The sequence below is a fragment of the Syngnathus floridae genome, chromosome 17, assembly GCF_059516105.1.
Source record: "Syngnathus floridae isolate MCC-2025c chromosome 17, RoL_Sflo_1.0, whole genome shotgun sequence".
In the NCBI taxonomy this organism is placed as follows: domain Eukaryota; kingdom Metazoa; phylum Chordata; class Actinopteri; order Syngnathiformes; family Syngnathidae; genus Syngnathus; species Syngnathus floridae.
The window spans coordinates 5,624,305-5,638,834 of NC_142429.1; the positions used below are offsets into that span (position 1 = coordinate 5,624,305).

Consider the following 14,530-nt stretch of genomic DNA (forward strand, 5'->3'; position numbering starts at 1 on the left):
GAGACAGGAATGCTGTTCAGTTACTATAAAGGGGTTACTGATCACTGAAAACAATGTCTTTGTGTTTTCATCACCGGCTGTAGTCACGCAATGCCGCGTGCAAAAAAAAAAAAAAAAAAAAACATCGGCAACTTTTCAACCCCCGGCACACAAGACATCAAGTACCAACACTGACAGAATCGCGTGCGGTTCAGGTACTCTGGGAGCGTACTGGAGTGGCGCCAGATGCAGAGGCCTGGAAAAACTGGAGTGGAGCTTGGTGAGGCCTGCCACACACCTTTTCACTTGTACCCCACATGCAAAACTTTATTGAGCCAAGACATTGTATGTTATGACCATCACATTGCCCCCCCACCATCTTCAGCCCACTCCCCAAAGTCTTCAGTCCTTGCTTTGAGGCTTCGAAGGAAGCTCTGATCCTCGCAATACTGAATAAGGCAGCCTGGAGGCGTAGGAACATGAAAGTGAAGTAAGCAAAGACAAGAGAGTCATTCATTCTTGGGAAGGTGATTTCATGCGCCAACATCCTCATGTGTCTGCGCGCCGCCACGGATGATCATCATTACTCACTTGCAGCGCTCACACGCAAGCCGCCTTCGTGCTGACACTTGACGATTGACAACAGATCTACTGACACCGTTAATAAAACAATGTCACACTTGGGGCTGCTACCGAAAATAAACAAACAAACAAACAAACAAACAAACAAACAAACAAACAAACAAACAAACAAACAAACTAACTAACTAACTAACTAACTAACTAACTAACTAACTAACTAACTAACTAACTAACTAACTAACTAACTAACTAACTAACTAACTAACTAACTAACTAACTAACTAACTAACTAACTAACTAACTAACTAACTAACTAACTAACTAACGAATACATAAATAAATAAGTAAATAAATAAATAAATAAATAATATTGTATACAATAATAACAATAATAATATCCCTCCCCATTGTCCAATGGACAGTAACAAATACATTTCTAAAATTGGCTATGGATTTTTTTTAGTCCTGGCCCAGAAAATACCTACAAAATATTTTTTATTAATGCATTATTTATTGTGTTATTTATTAATATTTTTTTATCATCACAGATTAGCAAAAAAACTTTCTATATTTACTTCCAGACAACGATTTCTGTGGTCTGAATTTGGTGATTGAAATACATTTCCCAGTGTTCTTTGCGCGGCTGACGTCAGACGCTGGCAGCATGTGCTCAACTGCAGCGCTCCAACTATGGCTCAGTCTCACTCTGCACAAGAACGAGAGAGGTTCGTCCGAAGAAGCAAGCTGGATTTGAAACATACTGCGCCGCATGGATGCATACTACAAAATATGTTTTGCTTGTATTCTCTATTTGGACCTAATTTAATCGCTGTTATTTTACATTTTACCCGCAGTGTTTTCCGAGGTCCGTCGTGAGGATTCTTGGAATGCGTCAAGAAGTTTCAAACCTCAACGCGCGTATTTTCTTTTGCACAAAATTTATAATAATATAAATGAACAGATGTCTCCATGGTGTGGATTAGAGAACCTCCCTGTGGATCATTTTGTGGAATACTCACCTCTTGTAATGCAAAGAGTGATGTCCCAGTCCAACTGCGGGACATGTGGGACAGACGCCTCCTCATGGGATAGCAACATCCTCATGCTTGTACTCTTCTGGATGCGATTGATTTGAAGACACGGAGAATGGAATATTTTCTCATATCTTGGAATATTCTTATTGGTACTACCTATCTGCCGGGCGACCTCATGGAGCATCACCTGGTCAAGCAGGTATGTAAGATTTGTGCTAAAATGTTGATCATGAATATTGTCAGTGACAGTAAATAGAAGTTGCAAAAGCAGGGGTTGAGCATTTGGTCTGGCTGCAAAACTGACAAAGAGCAGATTGCTGTTAATTGTTGTTGATTCTTTTTAAAAAGTGCATCTAGAAGTTTCTCCCCCTTTTCAATTGCCCTATCATAAACCACTTAATATTGTCAAATTGCTGTATCGTGATACACAACTTTGCAATAATGGGAATTCCTTCCATCCTGAGTCAGAAGGGCACAGGTGTCGTTCCAATTTGCCACTGTTACATTTGGAGACCAATTTTGGTCTTCTGCTTTATTGACAAGCCACAGTAGCCCACAAAGAACCTTTTCGGCTTGCACCTGTAAATTGTACATCTGGACTTAGCACGTTTAGCTGTTTTGAGCAAAGTTGCATCCATTCTCAAGTCACATGAGATCTGCTCACACTCTAAAATGGGCTGCAGTAATTGCGCGAGCTCCAGTGCACCTGCAAGCTCTGCCGGCAAAAGTGATCTGCTGCCCTTCAGGTGCCTTGCCGGTCACCATACCTTGACTGGAAAACCCAAAGGCAAGCCCTCAAACAGGCTCGTTAGCAAGCAAGACTGATATCTATTGTCAGGGGCGCAGGGACAGAGCCACCTCTATATGTCGGCAGCACAACACACAAGACCCCCTTTCTCCGCTGAAGAGGGACCCTCTGTCTTGAGCCAAGTGACTCTCATGGCCGGCATTGACGGTGGGACACTTGCCCTCACAAAAGGAGCTGAAGTGTCAAATAAACTCGGTCAGAGCAGCGGTGCCCCCCACCCCACCCCACCCTACCGCCAAGACGCACAAGAATTCCTTTATCTGGCACCCCAGGAGGCGGACAAAGACAGACTTTGTGTCAGTGAGCGAGGTCTTGACTAAACACTGGCTCTTCTTCTTCCTGCTTTTTGTCATATGCGAGTGCCGGAGAAGATGCATGTTTCTAGACGTGACCCAAAATCGACCCCCCCACCCCCTCCCTCCAATGTGCCCAATATTGGTCAGCTCACACCGAGTCACTCAACAAGCAGATTAACTCCCAACCATACACTTGTTTTTGCCGGCACCCACGTCACTCACCAGACTAAGCCTGTTATGATACAGTATCAATACATCAACAATTTTATTTGTAGTTTTTACATTTCTAATTTTCACTTACATGTTTCATAGATGGCGTTCTTTCAACATAACTATTTTCATGGATAATATTGAGTCTGACATTCCTCTGAGTTTTCCGTTACTTTTTACAGATGGGAAAACACCTGTATCTTTATCGGTACTAAAAGAAACTGACAAAAAAAGTCAAATAATTAGTCCAATTGGGGTCATTAGTGCAGGCAAGATTCGCACTCAGCACTTTTTTTGGTTTGTTTGTTTTTTTAGGTGGGGTTCGCATGTTTCTTTTGTATCTCAGGGCAGTTGTTGCCGAGGAATTTGCTTTCTCACGCAGCGTCAAGCGCGTCGTCATATGATAGTCTTGTGGTGAACCGCAGCAGTTGAACCATATACACACCGGGGTTCGACTCGTTTAACAAGCCCTCTTTTCTTTTTTTCCTCCATGCTAATTTCCCTCTCCGCAGGAATTTTCTTTTCTTCTCAGCACGGGCAAAACCATTCACCGTGTTTTTCCCGTGTGTCCTGTCAAGTGTTCACATCCTCATGGAGATGATTTGAAACGCCGCTCAAACTGCTTTTCCAGATTTGGAACTGGCTCGAGCATCTAAATTTCATTTAACGAGATCAACCACTGAGGTCTCGTAACAAATTGCATAACTAATGATGAGTTTGTCAAACTGCAAACTTGTTGATGCTGAATCAACAGCGCCTCTGCTGGTTGATATTAAGTACTGTCGCTTCTCTTGTTAAACACTTGAGTATTTTTCTTGTACCAGAGCTTGAGTCGTTGTATTCGTGGTGTTCTTTAGCATGGCGCTAAAAGTAAACAGATGGCGTTGCCGCCGGTGCATGTTAATGACGTGTTTACGAGCTCAGGGTCGAGTAGTGATTTCTCACAAACTCAAGAGCCAAGACCTCGGTAGCAGGTGGACGAGCTCAGCGTGACCTGATGGTGAACTCCTGTGTCTGGGTGTCACGACCGACCCACGGGAGAGCAGGAGGAGCCCTGCGCTGCGCATTAATGACACCAATTTTGTCTATGACATGCTCCGCCGCTTTACCTTGAGGTACAGTTGCCCCTCATCCTTCTTGTCAGGTGACCTTCGAGTGTGGAAGTCAAATTATCCTCAGCGTAATTTGCGTCATCACTTTTCATATGTAGTTCATGTTGGAACAGGAGAACTGTCATTTATTATTACGACAGGAACAATGGGGAGCTTGTCTCCGGGGGTGGCGGGGGGCCGGCGGGGGGGGCGACGGAGCCCGTTGGTGGTGATGGGGGCTGGTCTGAGATTGGGCAGCAGCCTCTGACCAAGAACAAGCCCCCGTCTGATGGAGAGAACTGCTGACCCTCCCTGAGTAAAATGGTACCTTTGTGTTGGAGGTCTATGTGTTTATGCCAGTGTGTGGGAGAAACAGGTTTTTTTTTTCTTTTTCTGAGGTTCTCATTGCACTTGTGTGGGAAGGAAATGTGTGAGAAGCAAGTGTAAAAACAGTTATGTTAAGCTTTAGGTTAGGTTTATGGCTTGGGTTGATGTGAGGGCAAGTCTAAACCTTGACATGAAAGTAAGTGAAGTCTTAAACTGGTGTTTGCAGTAGAAGACATTTCTTAATACAAGTCTGAATTTTGAAGAAAACGTACAATTTAAACAAGTGTTGATCGTATTTATTGCACTACTCGTTGATTTCCTAGTGTACTACGCCATCTGCTGGCGTCTCATGCATATTACAGTTTCTTTAGACAGTCTGAATGAGCAGTTTAAGCAATAAGCAACTCCTATCTTAAAAAAAAGAAATATATATATTTCTTTATATCTATATCTATATCTATCTATCTATATCTATATATCTATAGATATATCTATCTATATCTATATATCTATAGATATATCTACATATATCTATCTATATATCTCTATATATCTATATCTATATATCTTAAATACAGTGGTTATTAAATCTTGTGGAGAGGAAATAGAAATAGATTTGTTTGGATAACCTGTTAACATAAGAATGGGAGGTCATAAGTGATTTGTAGGAAATCTTTCGCAAAGTTTGGTTTAAAATTCCTGTGCTGGCGTTTGTGTTTTGCCAGTGAGTGTGGAGCCTGACTGTGGAGTAATTGGTTGTCAAGGCCTCAGACGAGATATAAGCCCTCAGTAAGAGGCCTCGTTATTCTGCCAAAGTGCTGACAAAATGACCACAAGCTTCTTCCACGCGCCAGGCTGCTGTCAGTACAGGCCCATCATTTGTTTTATTCCCCAAACCGCCAAAATGACACTAATCCCTCTTGCGTAGTCTTTGGCTGATTGGTGTGACTCACAATCTGAATGATATATTGTAGTTAATCGCCATTTGGAAAGGTGTTGCTTATCAACGTCTTCGCTGTTTTCATGGTTACACTGTGCTGCTATCTCGTGGACATTTCGTGCGGTGTCCCAGAACACATTTTCTTTACCTGCATTTCCTCCAGTGGCCACTATAGGACTGAGGCGCTAATGTCAAACGTTAGTACGTTTTCAATATGCTTTGGAATTAATTAAATTTTGCAATAAAATATACATTAACAAGGAACATTTAGAAAATGTTAAAGTAAAAATAAAAATGTTAAAATTATTGCGCTTGGCTGTAATTTATTTTAATAAAAACTTTTAATTTAAAACGAAATGCAATGCCATTTAAAAATATAAATGAAGCATTGTAACATACAAAAATTAACTATAATGACTTGACTTGGATGATGGATGGATGGATGGATGGAGTTGACTTGACTATGTGCTTCATCTGGGGCATCTCCTCAAATGAATACACTTCCTTAATCTCACCACTGAAGGGCACTGTTGAGTCTTGAATGAAATCCGACCTTAGTGAGGCAATATTGTGACATAAGTGGGATATTATTTTGTTTATATGACACTGTGTCATAAGTTACTAAAATTTAGTGTGTGGTAGAACCAATTAACAATGCTCATAATGCAGTCATTGTAGAAGTATTTTTCAGGTTTCGGGTTGATATATTTTTAAAAGATTCCATCACAGGGCTATGAAGGATTAATTTAAATATGATTCTGGTTCATGCCTAACCCCATAGGTCCTATTTTTATTTTTTATTTTATTTTAATTTTATCTATTTTTTTCGTGGGCCACATCGTAGTCATAGCTTCTTTCGGAGGGCCAGTATGACTGTCAACCCAAATAAATGTATGAGCACCTCATATTATATACAAAGCTACAAAACAAATTGAGAAATAACTCGTTTTCAAATCAGACAAGTAAAAACTGATCAAATATTTTTAAAAAAAGATATTATTAAAAGTGAAGACAATTTGCAATTCTAGTAAAGACACAAATTTGATGCACAATTTGACTTCGCGGGCCACATAAAATGATGTGGCGGGCCGTGTCTGGCCCCCGGGCCTTGAGTTTGACACCTGTGCCATAGGATCTACGATGTTATTAGACTTGTCTGCTCAAGTATATTATCATTCACCGCAGTTGTTGGAAAAGCTTGAATCAATAAGAAAAGAGGTAATCCAATCAAACAATCTTGCTAATTATATTTTTTGTTATAAATTATGTTATAAAATAATATGTTTAATAACGCGGTCTAATAATGAACCTATTAGTCTGCCATTCAAATCACATAGCGTCGCAGCTCATGCCGTTCCCAGGTGCGGTTCATGAAGGAAGACAGTACTATTACTGTACACCTGTAGGTTCAACGTTGGCCGCCAGGTGACACTGTGGTCCCACCAAATTGCAGCCTGTGCAAACCCGAGTGCGGTGCAATGAATGTTGTGGATTATTAATGCATTATTATCTCTCTTATTGCCCCCCCCCCCCCCTCCATTCCGAGTCATCTCCCTTTGAAGATAAATGTCCTCTCCGACGACGATAAAGTCATAAACTTGACGAGCCGACGCCATAAAAGCCACCGGTCGCTCATCGGCTGGCGGCAAAGTTTGTACAAAAAACTTCAATGGTGAAAGGCGGCGTTCTCCATGCAGCAAGTTGCCGAAACTTGGCAAACGTCAAAGTCACGTGCCTAGGTGGGGCACATTTTGACTGGGTGACAACGATGGTTTTGAGTTTAATGTACCAGTTCCCACAGGTATAAAGTATTTAGTATCCTGGCCTTTCACCTAGACTACTTGTTTTTCTTTTTTATTTACAGCGCTTGTACATTAAAATACACGGCTGAAACGCTGGTACAAAAGTTTTCTTTATCCAAATTAGTAAATTCAGTTAAGGAGTGAGGACCAAGTAAGAATAAAGGCCAAGTAAAAAAAAAAAGGTCAAATACACTCCAATATAATAATTAAATGTTCGAGTTATGTATGCAATATTGCTCTGTCGCAATCTCGGTGAACCCAAACACGCACGCACTTGCATGTACAGTCCGCTCTTATCTGATGCTCCTTTTCTCATGAAAACTCAACTTCAGTTTGTCTATAAAGAGCCGTACCCGTATTTTCTTGTATGTTTTCTTTCTCATGTACTTCCTGTTTACCGTCTCTGCAAATGCATTCATTGCAGATGCAAGTCAGCATTCTCCCCGTGGTGTGTCAAATTTCGACAAGCCGCAACATGGCATACAGTTTCGACACAGCCACTCAAAAAAAAAAAAAAAAAAAAAAAAGATTATAATAATCGTTGCTCTAAAACGGGGCTTGGCCTATTGAGGACCCCTGATGGGAATGCTTCAGTGGCAGGCTCACAGAGGTCCTGGCCTTGCTGAAAACTGGACCAGATGTGCCCAAGACTGGGACCTCCTTAATGGGTCCTGACGAAGAAGAAAAAAAAAAGTTGCTCCCGATCTGGTTTTGTTTTAATTACACATGTTGGACGCACGTCATACAAGTCAAGAGACCGTTAATACATTTGCAGTGCTGCTGTTTTGGTTAGCCACTGATTTCAAATGGAGGCTATTGAAGGCATGGCCACTCTTTGGTAAAATCCTGCGCGGTCGTCGAGACCACCTAGTATGTTCTTTTTTTTAGGCAGTCGAAAAAGGAAAATGTGAGCGAGGTGCTTTGGGACCCGTTTGCATGCCGATAGCAAACTTCCCCGCCGCTAGCTGCCAGCTTATCGACTTTAACGACACGGGCGGGCAAGGGCCGGTTCCTTTATCCCCCCTCGGGGTCTCCGTGTCCTTACCGCCCGACACGGTGGCGATATTAACAGCGCCCGCTTTTAGTCAGCGTTCCATGTGATTCATGCTGGAACGTGTCTCCCAACTCTTTAATCATCTCGAGGACGGGTTTCATTAAATCGCATAAACATTATCCTTCGGCTAAACTTCATTTCCAGTCCCTTTTTTTGTTTTGTTTTGTTTTACCTTACTTATTTAATTCTGTTGATTTTCATACTTGCGTCCGTCTGACTGTATTTTTAGTCCCGGCTTCCTTTTTCCTTTCCCTGGGTCCTTGCCGTCCTTGGAGTCGTGTTGGAAGACGCCCCGGGGACAGCGTCCATTTTGAAGCCACATGTAAACAGGCATTGAAAGGCAGCGTGGTCTTAATTAGCTGGAGCTGCTCTCATGCCGATTGCAATTGTGTCATGTTTATACTATTTGTGTATATATGTGTGTGTGTGTGTGTGTGTGTTGTGTGCGCTGCATCAGGCCACCTTGCTAATCACCTCCCTTCAGTTTTATTGCCTTTATAAGGTTTCTCAAGTGATACTGCCAAAGTATTGTCAAGAAATACGCAAGCATTATTTTGCACTCAAGAAACATGTTGGAAGCCACAATGGGCTAAAATGTCACCTCTTGCCACAAATATGCTCCATTTTAATCCATTATCTAAACCAAGCTGTATTTAATACGCTACAAATTAGCGTGTATTCAAAATTGTTACGAAAGCAAACCAATTTCCCGCCTTCTTCTCTGCACTGTGCGCCATTTGGCCCAATCACAAAGCGCCATAAAAACATCTTCCGATGTCTGTGGTCATTAAGCTGTAAAAAAATCCAGATTGAACTGATACAGCCAAGGAAAGCGCCCCAAAGATGAAAGCTCATACGTTAATAAAACCTGCAATCGGACTTTTTTTTTCTCTTCGCGGTTAACAAATGATGAGAATTCTTCTCACACCCACCACTTGACTTTTGCCCTACCCCGGACGTTTGACGTCATGATGACGAGCTCCGCAAATGGCCGCCTTGTTTTTGTTTGAAAACGTTTGTACATTGGACTGCAGCACAGATAAGACCGGCCCAGTCGTTGGACATTGTCCACCGTTGCACTCTACCAGAAGTCCACACCGCCTTTGGTCTTCTGCCTATCTGTCTTGCTCTAATTGTGTCCTAGACCCAGACACGTCCATAAATAAACGGGGTCTCAAGCAGACCCAAGCCGTGTTTATGTTGAGGTGGCGCTGTTTTTTTTTTTTTGTTTTTTTTTTTGGTATCTGGACCACGAATCCCGTCCAAGTGTATCCGGGCTCAGGTGGAATCAAGATGTGTGGTGGCTCATGCCAGCGACATGTGCCTAATGAACTCAAGCGAGCTTCTAAACAAGACACTGGGTTTGGTTCAGTGGACTTGGTGTTATTTTAAAGGAGTTGAAATCAAACAATGTCCCACGCGGCTGAAAGTTAGTCTCGGCTCTAGGAGAAGACAGGTCTTGCTGCTTTTATAAGACGATGACGAACCGATTCCCCTGCTGTCCTTATCTGATCGTCAACTAGAGACAAGCGCGGGTTATCAAGAAGCTTTCTTTCGACGGAATCTTCCGTCATATTTCAACGATAACGACGGAAAACACCTCATCACCTCTCATTCCGATCTCTTTGCAAAAACATCCCCCCCCGTGCCGTTTGTTTGACTTTTTGCCGATTATTCAAACAGAGCAGTAAAAAGCCGAGTCGGGGCCTCCGGTCTCGTAAACACTCGGATCCGCGGTACCCGATCGAACGCCACCGTTTTCCACTTCTCGTCCACCTCGGGACGTGCCGTGTCACGTTTTCCCGCCGTGTTCTGGCGTCCATCAGTTTTGATGTGTCATCGTGTAGGCGGGGAAGATTCGGGCAGTGTTCCCCTGAAGACGACATCTGTTTTGCAAATGTTGATGCAGGCTGATTTTTGTATGTTTTGGGAACTCTCTTCCAAGATTCATTGAAAAAAAAATGGGCCCGTGATGAGTTTGAAGACAAAAAGCTGTGTCAGAAATGCACAGATGCCGTACGATGCTAAATGCTAGGTGTCTTTAATTCCATTTGTTTTGACTCGAGTTCTTATCAGCGACCTGCCGACATCGTGAGCATCTGTCCGTCATGTTAGCGTTCCAACACTTCCAGGATCCGCTTACTTGATGAGTTTATAATTGTTTGCCGAGCGCCAGGTGTCACACCGAAGATGATAGCGACAACTGACAAATGAGCCGGTGCATGTATAGTAAGCGTGTGTGTTGGAGTATGTGTTGCATTTCGTGTTGACTTTCAGGGCAGCCAGTGGCCTGCGTTAACTTTGCACGTCATGTTCCAAAAAAAAAAACCCAAAAAAACCACATCTGGCTCTGAATTCACTTTTGGAATTCCCCTTCATAGGCAGATCCACCCGCCATTGTTACCTGAGTGGCAGGCAGAAAATGTTAATTAGAATGATCTTGGACACCCCCCGTCACCCCAAAACCAAAAATTGAGTGTAGCAGTTGTACAGGGACCAGCAGAAAGTCTCTCTAGTCACGTCTTAGATTTCCAGCTGCCTTCGAGGACGCGACCTTTTATGTAATTAAAGACCAATCGCAAAGCGCCACACCTGGAAATGGAAAACAATTGATATAAGCATTTGGCAAAACTGCCATTTTGGGACTACGTGGAAATTTGAGCGTGCTCAAATGTCATCATCACCAGACAGCTCGGAGAAGCAGTCTACCGGGATCTTCTTTGATTTCTTGGGTTCCCTCCAGAATTCTCTGGTCTCCAAAACATGAATGGTAGCTTTAATTTTAGACTTTGATATCTTTAATTGCAGACTTTGATCTGCTGAAGGAAGCACACAAAAAGAACAGGTTCGATTTGCATACGAGTGCCATGCAGCGGCTGCCTCGTAATTACGACGACTTGGGGAAGCACTGTTGGCGTGAGCGATTAGCGCGTCTTTCTCAACTGTTAACCATTCGAGTTTGTATCTTCGTTTTTCCTCTGCGTCCTTTCTTGTACTCTTGTACTTTCCCTGGCACTGTGTTATAGTAGCCCAGATACTGCAGTTTCCTGGTTCTTTTCCAATTGAGACTGAAACTCTGATTTACTGCAGGTGCTCTGTTGCCTGAATTTTCTCTGAATTTTTTGTCACACATAACTTCCAATGGATAATTTTGTGGTCAGAGTTTTGTAAGAGTATCAACAGCGACCTTCGCATTCTTGGCCTTTGCCGAGGCCGAAACGGCAGAATGTCGCACGCAAACATGTGCGGCCGCTGATCTGCTTTACTGCGATTAAACACGAGTGACCTGGCTTATGACGTTGAACAGGCTTACAGAGTTCCTTATATAAAAAACAAAACATAAACTTTCTGCCTTTCACACATCCAGGTCGCTTTGTGGCCAAATGTTTTCAGAGTTGAGATTCAGTGCTGTGCCGCAGGAGGTAATTACGACATTAAGTTAAAAGGAATTCAAAATAAATTTAATCTTCCAATCCCTTTCACTGCCCCCCCCAAAAGAGGTTTAGAGTGAACATGCCCCGTCTCGTTGCCAGACACGGAGCGGAGAAGAACGAGGGCGAGGTTCTGCTTGACAAAACCGGCCCACTCAAAAGCAGTCGGCAGTGAAGCTGTGTGGGAAGCTTCTCACAGTGGGAGCCGCTCTGTATGCTCAAGCGGTCGCTCGTGTTGGATGCCATTTTTTTTTGGGCTAACACCACATTAGTCGCCTCTCTACCAGCACATTTCCCAGAGTTAGCGGCGGTAGTCGAATTAAAGGCAACTGGACTTGTCACCACCAAAAGTCGGAGAACGTGGTTGTTTACAATTGTGAGTCATTGATTCAGAATTGGCCTCATGATTCGCTGGCGACAAGTCCGGCCAGGGTGTACCCGACCTCACGCCAGACGTCACTAATGAGAACCAGCGATGTTGAAATGGAAAAGATTGGATTGAGCTAAATAATGCTGACCCTGAAGAATTATGTCACAGCGCTCACGTCGTGTTGTTTTGGTTGTTTTTCGTTCTGATTTATTATTTTGGTCGCACGGGAGTGGTGACGTACTCTAAAAGTTTGTCATCATGATGCAAATTATTTCAGCGTCATTTGAAATCCTATTTGTTCGTGTCAAATGTTTTAATTGAGCTCTTGTTTTGGATCTCTTTGCTTCATTTTTTTTGGGTCGCGTTCAGTGGAATCTTAAAATTTTGTGGGAATGTCTTCGCTGAGTCACATGTCATAATGCGGTTTGACGACTCACTCCGACATATGCCGGGTTTTATTTTTATTCAAGCGTCCGCTTGCAACAACACGGTAAAAACACACTGCCTGCTGGGGCAGGAATTCCGCTGCGAGCCAGACACAGCAAACAACAGCGCTCACATTTTTGGGAAACTCAAAAAAAAAAGGCTCGCTGCTTTTGCAAAATGTCTTCCGACGCTGGCCACGAGGTTCACGCGCGTCCTTATGGGAGCGGTGGCTTTTAACCCGTGGCGCTGCGAGGTGAGTCATCTTTCCGCTGCTCGGCAGGGATGGTGAGGTCAGCCCAAGTTCTTTCTACCAGGAGCACTTGAACTGACACGGACTTGGCTCGCAGGCAGCAAAAGCAATTAAGAGCGTTGCGACAGCCTATAATTACCGCCTCACCCGTGCGTCACCTATATTCCCTCTCTGTCTGCGGAGAGCATCTTTCCACTCTAGTTGAACGTCAGGTCAGGACTGCACACCTGAAATTGAAAAAATATATATTACAGTCGTTGCCATTGTCATTGTTTGAACGCTGAGAGACGAAGGCTGGCAAGGAGTCATGCCGGAGAAAAATAACTGATCGTTGACGAATCGTAATGGCGGCAAAATGGCCTTGATTCAACTCGTTTGTCGATTCATCGTGTCTTGAAGCGGTTGAGGCCAAATGAAGTGCCCTTTCTTGTCGCAACAGAACACAGGCACTCTTGATTCAATGAGTCGACTCTCTAATGAAGGGAATCTTGTTCGTTCACTTTCCACTTTTTTCCACGCATTGCTTGATGGCTTGAATTGGATTCATTGATGAATTTTTTTATGCTTGATTATGCGGAAGTTGACGTCTCGGTGCAGTTGAGGCTAAATGGAGTGCTAAGCTTTTTGGAGCAGAGGCGCTCTTGAGTCAACAATTTTGCCGTCTGCTTTTTCCAATGGTTTCCACGTTTGTTGTTTTTTAATGGTTTGAAATTGGAAATGAGGAATCGTTTGATAATGCCGCCTTGATTAATTGTGTCTTGAAGCAATTGAGGCTAAATGGAGTGCGCTACTTTTTGGCGCAAAGGCACTCTGGTTTGCTCTCGAAAGGACGACCACTTTTTCAATTGCTTGTTTCAAAATGTATTTTTCTTTCAAATATCAAAATTCACTCTGTCCAAAAATGTTTTGTCAATTACTCCATAAATTGGACGTATTTGCATGTTCTCCGGGAACCGTTATGACGTGCTGTGAACATTAAGGTCCTCACTGAATTAATCACTTTGACATTGCATCTTCATCTCTCAGCGTTTGCCTGCAATATCTGCACGAGTTCCAATTTCCGTGTTTGAAAAACAGGCAAATGCGACCCTCCCTGCCTGACAGCATGATTGAGCGCGATTGTATTTGGCTCATTAAGAAAGGCCAACGCGGCTCTCAGGGTGCTGATAGGTGGGCGGGTTCAGGGCGACGCCGACCGGGCAGGGAGTGGGGGGCTTCGGCGTCCGACGCATCGTCCCCGTCGAGGGCCGTGCGGATCGCGTTTCCAGCAGAAGCAGGAAGTGAGAATTGGAGGCTTCCTGCTCGCCTTCCCGCCGCCCTTCCGACATGGAACCCAACTCAAACCATGTGTGCTCCAAGCCCACGGGCCCCCCGAACGCAGTCACAGGAAGCCTCCATCTTGCCATTGTTACTCGAATACCCCCTCAGTGCCAAACCTCGCTTGGGGAGCATGCTAAGCGATTCCCACCCATGTCCGGTTCACTCATTTGAGGCTCAGGGCTCGATGGATGTGACAGGGGAAGTACAGTGGTTCATCCCTGGGGTCGAAGGACATTTCCTGATGCTCAAGTTGCCGCTGGTTGACAAAGCCCCGATTAAGCAAAATGGCCCAACCACGGAACTGACGATTCACCTGCGGGCTGCAGTCGGAGGGACGGATGAGCGGCTCTCCTGCCATCTTTTAAAGGTAGACGTGTTGACTAATCGTCCGAAGGATTAAGCCCTTAGACAAGGCCTCTTTCATTCCGACACGCCGCTCACCGCAAATTCTATGTGCTGAGACGGCGACGATTCATTTTGTGGGGGCGAGGGAGGAAGTTCAGGTGGCGTACTGTACCTGGTCGTTGCTTTGTTGCGTCATTCCAAACATCTGCACTCAGCAACATGCGTACCCCGAGGCTGGATCTTTCACCACTTCCACTTAGCGGAG

At 43.9% G+C, this 14,530-nt stretch overlaps 1 long non-coding RNA gene across 1 annotated transcript in view; it reads left to right on the plus strand.

Annotated features, from left to right (window-relative positions):
- Window positions 1-1,247: 1,247 nt before the first annotated feature.
- Window positions 1,248-14,530, plus strand: part of LOC148383905 (uncharacterized) — a 30,661-nt gene continuing 17,378 nt past the window's right edge. Inside the window, exon 1 of the long non-coding RNA XR_015853458.1 lies at window positions 1,248-1,794. This is a non-coding gene — a long non-coding RNA (uncharacterized LOC148383905). The remainder of the gene's footprint in view (window positions 1,795-14,530) is intronic.